Source organism: Crocuta crocuta, unplaced genomic scaffold, assembly GCF_008692635.1.
Source record: "Crocuta crocuta isolate KB4526 unplaced genomic scaffold, BGI_CrCroc_1.0 scaffold197, whole genome shotgun sequence".
Classification (NCBI taxonomy): Eukaryota; Metazoa; Chordata; class Mammalia; order Carnivora; family Hyaenidae; genus Crocuta; species Crocuta crocuta.
The window spans coordinates 6,623,146-6,636,896 of record NW_027532002.1 but is presented as its reverse complement, the minus strand read 5'-3'; the positions used below and the strand labels follow the sequence as shown (position 1 = coordinate 6,636,896).

Here is a 13,751-nt window from a genome sequence, read left to right as displayed (position 1 = left end):
TGTTGAAAGCTCAAGATAGTAGAGCACAGGCTTCGGGAGTCCAGAGCCAGGAATTCCAGTTTCTAATACTCCATGCCTTGAATGAGGAACTATTTAACAGAAGAAAGATCATATAGAGTATTAAGTAAGTAAGCAGGCTTCGGGTCAACCTCGGTTTGAATCTCAGGCCCGTGTCACCTTTCTCTGATGGACAATGACAGGGTTATGGCTGGGGAGGGGTGAAATGAGCAGACACCTGCAAATATTACAAAGTGCTCAGAACACCACGTGGGTCACCGTAAGGACTCGATCCTCATGAGGATGAGAAAAGATCCATGAGGAAGGCTGTTCCTTTATTAACGGACATCAGAAACTGGCTTTTTCCTTGAAGAATCTAAATGTTCTTTCATCTTTTGGAGATTTGCCTCCTTGTCACCTGATGCCTTTCAAGAGCTACTTAGTATCCCCTTTCTTTAATTTCAAGGGCAACCCTTCCCTGTGACCGTTCATACTTAGAGCAGCATGAGGAGGGACAGGGGGCGACAGGCTGCACGTTTGGTTTGGCCCAGGGTGCTGTCCCAGACAGTGGGTTTGCTTTTTTTTTTTTTTAATCTGAATCAGCAGCTAACATTTTTAATTCTAGGGGCACCTGGGTGGCTCAATCGATTAAGCCTCCAACTTTGGCTCAGATCGTGATCTTGCGGTTGGTGAGCTGGAGTCCCGAGTCAGGCTCTGTGCTTACAGTGAGGAGCCTGCGTGGAATTCTCCCTTCCTCTCTCTCTCTCTCTTTCTCTCTCTCGGCTCACTCTTGCCCTCTCTCTCTCAACAAAAACAAAAACAAAAACAAAAAACAAACAAAAAAAACAAAAAAAAAACGTTTTTGATTCTAGAGATTTTTCATAGAAACTCAGATATTTGACTTCTGAAATCTCAACAAAGATCTGCCAACACTGGGCACACATTCTTGCACGGCATCCAGACTGAGGGGGGGCTCCTCTCCGCTATGCCCTCCACTCCCCGACACTGAGGCCAATGAAATTGCCACCTAGCATCACCCATGGGCTATTGCTTTTCTTGTTCTTTCTTTTTTCATTGTCAGGTCAGTTGTCCTCATTTACAGTTGGCCCCACAACTCCCCGTGTACAGAGGCAAGAGAATGATACACTTTAAGACAAACAGGCCCTTGTTTATATCCTGGCTGCACCCACCAAATGTAAGAAACAGGCAGGTTGTGAACTCTCTGAACCAGAGTTTCCACATATGAAAATGGGACTAATCCCCCTTACACAACACAGCACTCCAGTGTATGTGCAAGCAGATGGAAGGCACTAGGTCCTGTGGCTGTACAGTTTACTTTTCTTTACAAATAAATGGTTACTTCCCTCCTTCTTACTCACTGGTGATGGTGATGGCCGCCATTACACCAATCCCTACTCTGGCTCCTTCACCCTGTCTGGCACATCAGACACGTGTTCCAAGGTATAACTGAAATGTGCTTAAAGAATTAAACCAGGGGGCTCTGGGTGGCTCAGTCAGTTAGGCGTCCAGCTCTAGATTTTGGCTCAGATCATGATCTCACGGTTGATGAGTTTGAGCCCCAAATCAATGCTGGCAATGTGGAGCCTACTTGGGATTCTGTCTGTCTGTCTCTCTCTCTCTCTCTCTCTCTGCTCCTCCCCAGCTCCTTCTCCCTCAAAGTAAATAAACTTATTTAAAAAAATAATCAAACTAGAATGATAGAGCCTCCAGACCTAACCATCAGTTTACAGAGAATGCAAATAACATCATAGTAATGCAATGAGGAAAGTCTAGACTGTGAGAAATTACAGGACAAATCTGACTTCTTCAATAACAACAATAAAAACTGCAAGGAAAAAATGATTAAGAGCAAAGTAACTTAAAAGATAAATCAGTCAACTGCACTGACTAGGATTTATTTGGATCCTGATTTAAATAAATGATTCAAAACCTTTATAAGACAATCGGGGGAAATGTGAACACTGACTGGATGTTTGATGTTATTAATGAATTCATGTTTTAGATATTAGAAAACTGTGGTTATGTCTAAAAAAAGAGCCCATATATTTTAGAGATACCATCTGAAGTATTTTCCTGAGAAATGATATGATGAAAGTAATCCAGGATGGGAAGGAAGGGTGAACATTCAGATGACACAAGGTTGGCTATATAATAAAAATGGCTGAAGCGGAATGATGGGTACAGTGACTTACTATGACCGGGGGAGGGGCAGGCAGAGAAGGAGACAGAATTCCAAGCCTGTTCTGCACTGTCAGCGCATGGCCGGACTTGGGGCTTGAACCTGCAAACCATGAGATCATGATCTGAGCTGAAATCAAGAGTAAGACACTTAACTGACTCAGCCACCCATATAATACATAACTTGTTAAAGGAAAACACATGATAAGATGCTTAAGATTATTTTAAGGTTAGAAATAGTACTGGACTGATGTAATACAGAGGATGTTTTCTTGGAGTTATTACTCGTAACTTATTTTAGGCTCAGATAATTCTTTGAGGAAGGATTATTGGATCAGGGGGATGGGGAGAGATCTTAGTTTGGCTTGTTATATTAGCGCAATGGGGGGAAAAGGTGAGCCCCTGGATCTCACTACCTTGCTTTATTTCTCTCCTTCATTTCAAAATACCCGTCAGACTGTTAAGTCCCATGAAGGCAAGGACTCTTACATAAGCCCTTATTTCCCTGGTCCCTAGCATACAGACTGGCACATAAGACGTCAATAAATGTCTGTTGAATCAATGAAGGGGAAGGAACATATCTATATTTCATCTTTAATGAGAGAAAGAGAGCAGGAAAACCTAATTTTGCCAAGGGGCTCCCAGGCTGTGGTTCAATCCATGGTATTCATATTTAACCACACATCAAAATCATCTGGGGAGTCTGTTAAAATGGCAGATTCCTAGACACCCCCCTCCTTGTAAATTCTGTTCAGTGGATCTATGCTGAGATCATAGAAAGTATATTTCTAACAAATGCCCCAGTGGTTCTCAGGCAGCCAGTTCAGAACTGGTGTGCAGTGCCCACTGGTACAGGGGATGTAACCTCTACGCTCCTCAAAAGTATGCTTCATTTTTCTGCCTGGTTCTTTGTTTGACCATGGAAACTTGCAGCCTACACAGTAAGCCCTCTGAAGGCATCCACCAGCATCAAAGGCCATCAACTTTCTGCCTTCTTGCTTCTCCATTTTATTTTTAAGGAAATCATTTAATTTTAATGGAATGTTGCTGAATTCAGCCACAGCGTTGGCAGCCACACCCTCTGATGAAAGCAGGTGAAACCCATCCCTGGTTAACCTGGGGGAGCAGGATTTTCTCTTCCCGAGTACGACAGACACAGGTACGGAGGCTATGTTTTCTTGGTCTCTAATTTTACAATGGAGAAATCAGGGGCGCCTGGGTGGCTCAGTCGGTTAAGCGTCCGACTTCAGCTCGGGTCATGATCTCACGGTTTATGGGTTTGAGGCTGCACCAGGCTCTGTGCTGACAGCTCAGATCCTGGAGCCTTTTACAGATCCTATGTCTGTCTGTCTGTCTGTCTCTCTCTCTCTCTTCCCCTCTCCCATTTGGCTCTCTGTCTCTCAAAAATAAATGTTAAAAAGCAAACAACAAAATGAAGAAATTGGAATACATGATCATCAGAAAGATTTGGATTGTTAATTGGCATTTCAATGTTTTTGCGATTTTTACTACTTCAATTTTAAATGTTTTTTTTTTTTTATTTTTGATAGCGTGAACAGGAAGGGGCAGAGAGAGAGGGAGACAGAGAATCCAAAGCGGGCTCCAAGCTCTAAGCTGTCAGCACAGAGCCCAACACGGGGCTCAAACTCAAAAACCATGAGATCATGACCTGAGCTGAAGTTGGACACTCAACTAACTGAGCCACCCAGGCGCCCCTGCAATTTTTACTACTTTAAAGAAGTAAAGTTTCATCCAACTCTTTAAAAATGCCTCTAGGGACGCCTGAGTGGCTCAGCCAATTAAGTGTCTGACTCTTGATTTCTACTCAGGTCATGATCCCAGGGTTGTAGAGCCTGTAGGTGGGGAACCTGTGTGGGATTCTGTCTCTTTCTCTCTCTGCTCCTTCCCCCCATCCTCAAAATAAAATACTTAAATAAATTTTTTTAATTTAAAAATGAAAATGCCTTTAAAAAAAGTGTTCTTCATTTACCACAGATGCAAGATTGGCAACTATCATGACTCCTCTGCCTTGGCTAGAAAGTGAGAATTTGGGCCAGAAAAAAAGAAGAGTTAAATGTCATTTCAATTAACTGAATATTTCCAAGTCAGTAAGATGGCTAAGAAAATACCTCCTGGATGATTTTTTCCAAATGAGATGATCACACACCTACTTGTTACCCATTCCAAAAATACTGCAATAAAGGCGATTAGCTAGAAGAAATGAAAAGAGTGTCTATTTAAAAACTGTAGAACTGAATTTTCAGGTACTTAATGACTTTTCAACTTCATCATAACCCCTAATAATTTAATGGACCACTGCACTGCGGCTGCATTCCCTTCCCTCAAAATACAGCCACTTAGATGATCCTAAGAATCAAAAAAACAAAACAAAACAGATGTAGGACATGTAAATGGCTATGTGTCCATATCATGGAAAATATATAAATACACAGAATCAAGCTGGTGAAAGAAAAGAGGTCACACAAATTACATATGGCATCATTCAAGTTATGGATATTATCTAGACAGATAATGTAAGAATTTCATAGGGAAATGTAACAAAAATTTTAAGAGGAGTCATATCTCTGGGTTGTAGAATCATTAATTCCTTTCCTTTTAATGTTCATTTATTTATTTTTGAAAGAGACAGAGCGTGAGCTGGGGAAGGGTAGAAAGGAGGCAAAGGATCCGAAACGGGCCCCTTGCTGACAGCAGAGAGCTTGATGCGGGACTTGAACTCACAAACTGTGAGATCACGAGCTGAGCAACGTCAGATGCTTACCTGATTGAGCCACCCAGGTGCCCCAAGAATCACAGTTTCTTAACCTCTATATATTCAGGCATTTTCAAATTTCCCATGTAAAAGTATAGAATTTGTAAAGAAAGTATTTTTTTTAAAAAATAAAAAGGAGAGTTACAATCAAAATAATCTATTATCCTAACTCATTGTAGCTAATAAATAGGATTTTACAATAGGGCAGAGGCCAAGGAATTAGGGAGAACTCTATAGCTCAGTCACAGCAAATGAACTCATTTTAACTTTGGGCCACATCGGATTCTGCTTCATTTGCAATATATGGTCACAATGAGAAATATAAATAATGCAAAATGTCTAATGTAATGATTCACGTGACCAACTAATAACTAAGGAAATGCAGAGCTTTCCAGCCATAGTCAAATAGAACATTGTGCATCAAGACCTGCATTTATTCCTAAGATAAGTTAGGTGGTAAAATGGTCACTTGACAAAATTATTCTTCAAATCACTAACAGAATTTCTCTATAATACAAAATATTCTAGTATGATGTTTTCCAACTTTTAAATATTCCAAGAAATATTCCAAGAAATATTCATGGAAACCCCCACATAACAGTCATTGTAGTTGGCTGGGAAATACATAGTGAATATATGTTGTGAATTTAGTAACACTTCCAATGGATTTGTATGTACTAAATGGCATCAGAATCCTTATGTATATGAAAAACAGTAGTGCAGATATATATGGCTCATTATTTAATCTGTGTACCTTCAAGGTTGGGACACACATGAATTCAAGGACCATTTGCAAAAACTGCACCGCACCCAGTGATCTGTCCAACACTCTGGTGCATTTAAAATATGGTACAGGGGCTCCTGGGTGGCTCAGTTGGTTGGGCATCCGACTTCAGCTCAGGTCATGATCTCACTGTTCATGGGTTTGAGCCCCGTGTTGGGCTCTGTGCTGACAGCTCCAAACCTGGGGCCTGCTTCGGATTCTGTGTCTCCCTCTCTCTCTGCCCCTCCCCCACTCATGTGGGCTTTCTCTCTCTCTCTGTCTCTCTCTCTCACTCTCTCCCCCCCTCAAAAATTAATAAACATTCCCTCACCCCCCAAAAATTAAAAATTAAAAAATTAAAAAATATATGGTACCACTTAAAACTCAGGCTGCAAGATTGGTGACTATCATGACTCTTCTGCCTTGGATAGAAAGTGAAAATTTGAGCTAGAAAAAAGAAGTATCTGTTTAGGAATTTTAGAGTGAAGGAAAGAAGAGAGATTAGTTGAATGGCATCAGTTTCTCATGGATACAACAGTTTTTTTAAATAGCAATAAAGAGTAGATAAACAGCACAAGAAAGATTAATTTTCCATTCAAGCTAGCCAAATTAGAAAAATATAGTCAGATCGAGTTCATGGTAAGGAAGATGTTTTCCACCTTGCATAATAACATAAAGAAAATGACTTGTATCACATTAATAATATAGGTGAGACTGTGCATTAGGATAATCTCTCTAAGAGGTTACATTATAGCTTTTTAAGAAAGGATCAGACAGGTCCCAATACCAGGTACAGTTCTTCCACTTAAAAATGGAGTTCTTGTCCATAAAGTTCTTGATGTATGAAATGTAGCCATGATATCTACCATAAGCTGGTATGAGGATTAAACGGATAATATATGCAGGCTGTCTAGAATAGAGAAACACTCAAGGTTTGCTCCTTTAACTTGTTCTTAAAGAACAGTGTTCTTGAAACATAACGATAACAGAGATAAAGGAAGAAGAATGTGTTTGAGATAGGCAGGTATGTGGTGAACTGCCAAAAAGCATTCTCCGTGGGAAAGATCTAGAAGCTACTAAGCCAGCGGCATCTAGGATTCTTTCATTTCCTACTGTTCTCATTTCTAACATTGCTGCCATTGTGTCCACTAATTTGGCAAGGCTGCTTTGAATTATGACCTTCCTATACCCACCATCTCTTTTCTTCTCTCATCTAAAGAATGCATTATCTCTTCTGATCTCTTCCCATTAACGTGATTTGATATGTACCTGTTAACTCTGCAAACTGGGATTTAAAAACTCTTCTCAATCATTCTTAAAATGGTGATTTACACTCTGTCCCTGTAAAAAAAAAATTAGCTGAATATCCATTTCCTACAGAAGAAATAAAGTAGTAAGATTTAAATCTTACTAGTAACCAGAGAATTACTTTATTAGGTCTAGCAAAATTTGATTTAAAAACTACTTTGTTGGGGCGCCTGGGTGGCTTAGTCGGTTAAGCGTCCGACTTTCGCTTAGGTCATGATCTCGCGGTTCGTGGGTTTGAGCCCCGTGTCGGGCTCTGTGCTGACTGCCAGCTCAGAGCCTGGAGCCTGTTTCAGTCTATGACTCCCTCTCTCTCTGACCCTCCCCTGCTCACGCTGTCTCTCTCTCTCTGTCCTAGAAATAAATAAAACATTAAAAAAAAAAAAACTACTTTGTAGGGGCGCCTGGGTGGCTTAGTTGGTTAAGAGTCCAATTCTTGCTTTTGGCTCCAGTCATGATCTTATGGTTCATGAGTTCGAGCACCACATGGAGCTCTGCACTGACAGCACAGAGATTGCTTGGGATTCTGTCTCCCTCTCTCTTTGCTTCTCCCCTGCTTGTGCTCTCTCTCTCTCACTCTCTCAAAAATAAAAAGAACGATTTAAAAAAAATTAAAACTACTTTGTAAATACGCATGAATGCTAGAGCCATTTGCTGTGTTTTACCATTAGGGAATGTATCCCATTTTATTATCAAAAGAATCCTGTATTCATATATGTGAATATATTCATTGCTATGTATATACATACATATGTATACACATACATTTACATAAATACAAGTATATGCAAAAGAGGGAGAGAGAGAGAGAGAAAGGAAAGAAGGAAGGAATGGAGGGAGGAAGGGAGGGAGGAAAAGATGAAAGAATGAAGGAAATGACCAGGATTAATGGATTAATATCTAACTAACAGGGGTGCCTGGGTGGCTCAGTCTGACTCTTGATTTCAACTCAGGTCCTGATCCCAGGGTTGTGGGATGGAGCCCTGCATCAGGCTCTGTGCTGAGCATGCAGCCTGCTTAAGATTCTCCCCCCTCCCCCCGCCCCTCTCCCACTCTCTCCAAAAAAAATAATAAATTGTTTTAATCTAAGAATTGGCAGTGAAAATAAAGATGGGACACAGAGATAGAAGCTTTAAGTTTTACTTTAGTTACGTCATTTTAAATTTATAGCAAGCTCATATTACTTNAACTACTTTGTAAATACGCATGAATGCTAGAGCCATTTGCTGTGTTTTACCATTAGGGAATGTATCCCATTTTATTATCAAAAGAATCCTGTATTCATATATGTGAATATATTCATTGCTATGTATATACATACATATGTATACACATACATTTACATAAATACAAGTATATGCAAAAGAGGGAGAGAGAGAGAGAGAAAGGAAAGAAGGAAGGAATGGAGGGAGGAAGGGAGGGAGGAAAAGATGAAAGAATGAAGGAAATGACCAGGATTAATGGATTAATATCTAACTAACAGGGGTGCCTGGGTGGCTCAGTCTGACTCTTGATTTCAACTCAGGTCCTGATCCCAGGGTTGTGGGATGGAGCCCTGCATCAGGCTCTGTGCTGAGCATGCAGCCTGCTTAAGATTCTCCCCCCTCCCCCCGCCCCTCTCCCACTCTCTCCAAAAAAAATAATAAATTGTTTTAATCTAAGAATTGGCAGTGAAAATAAAGATGGGACACAGAGATAGAAGCTTTAAGTTTTACTTTATCTAGTTACGTCATTTTAAATTTATAGCAAGCTCATATTACTTTATTGGATTTTTCATTATTTAAAAAATTCTCAAAATTTAGTGCTTAACAAAGACATTTCAAGACATTTCATTTAATTCTTTCAGGTCACTAGGGCACTTCTAAGTGCAATTTAAAAATACACTAAGATTTTACTTTGAGAGGAGTAAAATATTCAAAAGAGCCTCTGATCACTACCTTATTTTAATTAGAATTTTTAAGAAGTCAGATGAATTACCAGCATGCATTTTGAGCCCCTAACCACCTAGGTGCACTGTGTTTAGCCCAAGGGAAAAGGAACTAAAATGTTTTCAAGATCTTTATCATCTAGAAGAGGGGCTCATGAATACAACCAAGAGAGAAGGGCAGCAACCCAAATTAAAATGATGACTGGAGATGCTTATGGGAGCTTTCAAGGATGGGTCGCTCACTTTAGGGAAGGATATTAACCACTGGTAGACTTAGGCTAAACATATAACTATTAAGAACGGAAGAACGAGGGGCGCCTGGGGGGCTCAGTCGTGTGGGCCTCCAACTTCGGCTCAGGTCATGATCTTACGGTTCATGATCTCACGGCTCATGGGTTCGAGCCCCACGTCGAGCTCTGTGCTGACGGTTAGCTCAGAGCCTGAAGCCTGCTTCGGATTCTGTGTCTCCCTCTCTCTCTGACCCTCCCCAGCTCACGCTGTCTCTCTCTCAGAAATAAATAAAACATTTAAAAAATTTTAAAAAAGAAAAAAAGAAGAAGAACAGAAGAACGGAACGAGCTCCCTCTCTCTGCCCGAGGTGAGGCTCAAGCTGGGAGGCCCCTCCAGCCACCGTGACTGAGTGACCTGACTTTCCATCCATCCAGTTCAGCGCACCACCATCCCAGACTGGGCTGATGGTGTGGGGAGCTTCCATAGGAGAGTGTGACTGACACCTACATTGCTCTTGCCTTCTTGGATGGCAGGTGGCTCCCCTGTCACAAAGGGAATGGGATCACTTGATCTTAGCCATCCCTTCCACTAACAAGAGCTCGGTGACCATCCCTAAGAGTTGCTGAGAAGAGAGTTCCATATAAGACCCCTCACTGCCAGTGAGGGTAGAAGAGACACACAGAATGATGGAAAAGGATGTATCTTCTCCTTGGTACAGGGCAGGTGCAAAGTGCTAGACACTTGTGGCCAATCGACCTCTGAGGTAAAGCCAAGGACAGATCGAATATCACCTCCAATAACTTTTTTACATTTCTTGGCTCTTCCAAGTTCAGTTGCACTTTTAAAAAATTTAGCAAGATGTTTCCAGAGTCCCTCTGGAATATATCTAAAATATTACTTTAATATATAATCAATATACAAATTATTAATGAGGTATTTTAAATTCTTTTCTTCATATATATTTTGAAACCTGGTGTGTAGTTCACACATCTCAGTTTGGACTCAGCTACATTTCAAGTGCTCAACAGCCACATGTGCGTGGTAGCTAGTGGTTAGTGGTTATTGAATTGGACAGCACAGACCTAGACTCTCATTCCAGTGAAAATGGCCCCAAACTTTACTAAAGACTGATTATTGCTGGATAAAGAGATCACGGGTGACTTTTTAAAAATAGCTTTGGCAGGGGTGCCTGTGTGGCTTTGTAGGTAAAGCATTTGACTCTTGGTTTCGGCTCTGGTCATGATCTCAGGGTTTGTGGGTCCAAGCCCCGAATCTGGCTCCCTGCTGTTGGCGCAGAGCCTCCTTGAGATTCTCTCGCTCCCTCTCTCTCTGCCCCTCCCCCCCAAATAAATAAATAAACTTAAAAAATAAAATAGAATAACTTTGGCTTACTGTTCTCCAACAAACACAAACTGCACATGTTTATGTATTTCCGAGAAACACTTGATTTTAAACATCTTTGACCTACCAGGGGAGTGTACGTGAATGAATCTTCGCATCCATGCTCTAATGTAAGTTGTTCTTTTTTAAACAGCATACACAGCATCATCGACGTCAGTCTTCACTTCTACATCCATATCTAGCTCCTATCCACTCACCATCCACTCCCCGTTCCCTGCAACCCATGCACCCCTCTCCTTCTGCAGATCTTTGGGCTAAAGTTACAGAATGCCCAGAAGAAATGCTTTTCATATCCTCACCACCTCTGTGCAAATACTTACCCATGCGCACTTTCCAACGTGGTTACTACTATACGACCAAGAGAATTCAAATTCAGATTCTAGAAAGCCCTCTGTAACCAGTGCCGTGTCAACATTATTTTTAAAAAGGCTTGCTCTTTACCTTTTACTTAAAATTAGACATATTTGAAAGCTATTACATATCCCATTTTGGTGTCTTTTAACAAGAAATTGACCTAATGGGGGGCGCCTGGGTGGCTTAGTCGGTTAAGCGGCCGACTTTCGCTTAGGTCATGATCTCGCGGTTTGTGGGTTCGAGCCCCGCGTTGGGCTCTGTGCTGACTGCCAGCTCAGAGCCTGGAGCCTGTTTCAGAGTCTGTGACTCCCTCTCTCTCTGACCCTCCCCTGCTCACGCTGTCTCTCTCTCTCTCTCTCCTAGAAATAAATTTAAAAAAAAAAAAAGAAAAAGAAAAAAGAAATTGACCTAATGATTCTCCACCAACAAAGTCACTCATGTTTGAATCAAAGAATGCATTTCTCACCTTAAAGAATATGCCTAAATTATGTTTTTGGTGCTTAAATATAGAAGCAGTCCAGTCGCTGGAAAACATGGACATGAGGTGCACACGGCTTGAGAAGTTATGGGAAACTAAGATGTAGTCGCTTATTTTAAATACCCACAGGTTTTTAAATTCATGCCATAGTTTGCTTTCAAATTGCTCCATTTGCCATCCTACTAATGACAGGCTTGTCCCTTTTCCCCTAGGCTGTAAAAGGTGGCATGTAGAACCTTGACCTGGGCAGTTATGAGACCTGGATTTCAATCCTCACTGCCAGTTGCCAGCCAGCTATCTGACCTTGGACACAGCCCAATCACCCTACTGGAATCAGCCTCCCAGGCTGTAAAAAGGGGGAGGGTGACGGCAGAGTGCTCTCTCAGGCTGCTTCTAGCTCGCCATTCCTGACCTTAGCACTAATCGTCCTCTATTCCGTTTTCCCTGGGACACTTGTCTCCTCATGCATCCCCTTCTTCCTAAAAGAGAAGATGGCTAACAGCACAGCAGTGAAACCAGAAAGAAAGGCTGTTTAAAAAAAAAAACAAACCCCAAAAAACCTTACAATGAGTCACCTTTCAAGAATGTATCACTCTCTGGTGCCTGGGTGCTCGCTCATGGAGCTGTATCAGTACTTCCCATGAAACTTGCTCTAAGAACCTGGCGTTTGTTATGTACTGCTCTTGGGTGATGTTTACACTAGACAGACACTCATCTCTTTTAAGAGCCACTTGTAGGCACAAAACAAACAGAAGTTATGCATCAAACAGACATAAGCAGCCACGTAAATCGTCCTTAGTGGAGCCTGGAGAAAATCAGATCAAGATCACAGATTTCAAGCTCCCTCCTGCTTTGCAGACCACACTAGTCTCAGACCTCACTTAATTAGGTCTTTGCACAACCTTCTGATAAGTTACAGAAGATAATTACAGCTCCCTAAACTTCCCACTCACCTCCCCAGGACCCTGCTGCCTGCTAAAATCTAGCCTGCTGCAAAGAATCACTCCTATCGCTTAGGACCAGCCACAGCAACACCCAGGAGAGCCTTCCCTGCTGCAGATCTCCCCACCAAGGCTTCAGTCAGGGGGCAGCTGATGTTAGCTGTGGTCTGTACAGCTTCCGCCTGGCCTGATTTTTCATGCTGCCATTTTGAATTAACATAGGTTTCCTCTGCAACACATGACATCTTCTGGTCAGGCTTGGAACACAGTAGGCGTGCGCGCGCACACACACCCCAGGAAGCTGGACACAAGTGTAATTCAAGACGATTGCAAGTCAGAATTCAACAGCAAATCCAGAGAGCCCACATGAGCTATTTGGCAGAACCCTGCCAAGTCAATTTTGAGTCACAGCAAATGACAGCTTCCCTAGATGCACTTGGATTTAATGGACATTTTAAACCCCTAAATCCGAGTCCTCATCAATTCTGTAAAGTTCAAGCTCCCTCCTGCTTTGCAGACCACAGTAGTCTCAGACCTCACCAGTCATGTCGGCAAATAATCAGCTCAGGACGGACAAGCGAACCGAGGACTGCAGTGTATAATCGTAGCAGAAATACATGAATGCCTTCTACCAATAAGTGTCCCGACGCCACAGCGTACCTACCCTGACACCCCCCACCCTCAAGAACCTCCCGAGTGCGGCTTGCGGGGGGTGGGATGGGGGGGGTAGTGGTGTCAAGTCCTGGAGCTCGCATAGACACCAAGAGTCTGCGCGTTTGCCCTTAATGGGAAGGCGGGGGAGGGCAATGTCCTGGACCTGATTCGTGATCGCAAACCGGGTGGACGTGAGCGCAGAGCCAGGTCAAGGACAGCGGGCCCCACCAGGCAGCCATGTTCGCGCTACCCGGGTGGCAGGTGCGTTACCTCCCGGGAAGGTGCCAGGCCCACTCCACCACCGAGCGAGCTGCGAACCCTGGAAGCAGCCCGAGGGGTGGCGGGGGCAGGGCCAGAACCCAGCGGGGCAGCAACTTGGCTCTCAAGAAAGGGAAACACAGGAAAAGCACCCGGAGGTTGGGGCAAAGGATGGGATTGGGGTGTAGAGGGGCAGACGGGCTCGAACTAGGCGGCAGTGCCCGCGCCCCGGGGTGGGGCGTTCCTCTCCTGCACCCCCTCAACCTACCAGCCCGAGTCATCCACCACCCGGGCAGAGGCCATCTCTCCCCCCATTCCCACCCCCCACCCCCGAGACTCCAGCCAGCCCCAGCCACTACCCGCCGGAATTCGGCCCGGGGGAGCGCTACCCGCGGGTTCGGAGGGACTGGGGCTGGCGACGAGGCACAGGGGACGGCGATGGCGGACGCGGCTGCAACGCTCGGGGAGAA

The 13,751-nt window shown here is 43.1% G+C and overlaps 1 protein-coding gene across 2 annotated transcripts in view; it reads right to left on the bottom strand.

The window, feature by feature from the left end:
* SCRN1 (secernin 1) overlaps nt 1-13,751 on the bottom strand; it is a 62,660-nt gene that overhangs the window by 48,187 nt on the left and 722 nt on the right. The window contains exon 2 of one of the 2 annotated variants that reach the window (XM_077775331.1): nt 2,211-2,299. The exons of the other annotated variant lie outside the window; for it this stretch is intronic. The gene's annotated coding sequence lies outside the window, so the exon portion shown is untranslated. The remainder of the gene's footprint in view (nt 1-2,210; nt 2,300-13,751) is intronic. 2 annotated transcript variants of the gene reach the window in all.